This window comes from Cynoglossus semilaevis, chromosome 19 (assembly GCF_000523025.1).
Source record: "Cynoglossus semilaevis isolate Cse_v1.0 chromosome 19, Cse_v1.0, whole genome shotgun sequence".
Taxonomy (NCBI): domain Eukaryota; kingdom Metazoa; phylum Chordata; class Actinopteri; order Pleuronectiformes; family Cynoglossidae; genus Cynoglossus; species Cynoglossus semilaevis.
This window is the reverse complement of record NC_024325.1, coordinates 10,874,520-10,876,185: the sequence shown is the minus strand read 5'-3', so window position 1 is coordinate 10,876,185 and position 1,666 is coordinate 10,874,520.

Genomic DNA, 1,666 nt, shown 5'->3' with positions numbered 1-1,666 from the left:
CTTAAAAACAGACAGTCAAGTCACTCAGCTTTATTGGTCTGCAATCTGTTAACATTAAAAGGTAACACTTTGTAACAGTTTGAAATTAACTGCCTGTTATGGTTTTTAACAGTCAGTTCATTTCAAACTGTACCACTCCTTTCTCCTAAGATGTACTTCAAATATTCTGAAGTCTATTTAAGAATGTAAGTCAGCGGATTCACATTACGAGGTCTGTAGCATGGACAGATTGACCAACACGCCTAGACTGAAGGAAAATGTCACTGTAAATAAATGAACAAGTGGATACACTCAAAGTAACCTCACCTACTACTGTGTGGTTTTTTGGTGTATCTTCTTATAACCCCCAACAAATTGTCAATGTTTACTTCAGTTTATACATACTTGTATTACAAACTAACAATAAATATCTTCAAACACCTTTATCATTCACTAGTAAACAACAGAAATCTGTTGTTCTACTTTGGAGCGGGGGTCTCAAGCATAAATGACTGGAGGGTCACCTCATAATTCCATACATTCCAGACATATATAAACAAATCCAAGAGTTAAAAGGAAAACAATAACTTTGTGTTGAAGACTTCCTTTAGGCAACTGGACATAAAATTTTCACTCAATAGAGGAGGTGGGCTAATACACAATCTATCACCCACAAAGTGAAACCATTCTGCTGAGGATTACAACGGCCATCAGACTCCTAACGACTGTTAACACCTCCCCAGATGACCCCAACAGGAGGGACCTGTAGTAGTTTTATTTTTTGTCACACCCATTTCTATAATACTGTGTGCAAACTATTGGTGCTGTACTGCTGCTGGAACTCCCAAGGGATTCAGAAAGTTCCATCTATCACATGCATTTTCTATTCACCCACAGGTCTTGCAGTCTCGCAGTCCCACAGGCGACAGCTGAACCCATCAAAACATTTTTGGTGTCCCCTGAGAAGAGCCAGTTAGGGAACGTAGCCTGTATCGTGGCAGCAATTCATGAGCGTACACTAGGGTCAACTGTGTCATGATTACACATTTACTTGGTACAATAACTGTCAGACAATCACAATGTTACAATTATTATGCTTTTATTGGTTCCACAACACTGTGCAGTTGCATGATAACATAACCTTTAATGTCATAACATTGTTGCAGTACGCCAGTCTTCCCTTGTTTATTGCGTTTATTGTTTGAGTTCACCTTCACTTTAGTTATATTTTCTGGTGCTACACAGGAAATACATCGCTATTTATTAGTGATATCAACTTATGACATCACTGGTGAAGACACGGCAGCATACCAAGCTAAATGACATCAAAGGATACAATCACAGGCGACGCACCGCACAGCTCCCGTGTGTCCATTGAAGGTACCGAGTACCACACGTTGGCCACCTGTGTGGGGAGACATTGTTGGAAGATAATATTAAAAGGCTTCAATGCAATTATGGCTTCACTTCACAAATTATCGGTTTGCCCTACATTACTGGTGCCACCAATAACCTCAGGAAGAAATCCATGTTGCACTAATTTTTTCTTTTATTCTGACTGAAAATAGATCAATTCTACTGCCCTTAGTTGTGTCCCCTTTTATGATTACAGTATGCTTTTCATATCATACACACTATAGAGCATATAGCCTTTGGTTTGTAACAACACAGAGTCGTGTTGCCATTT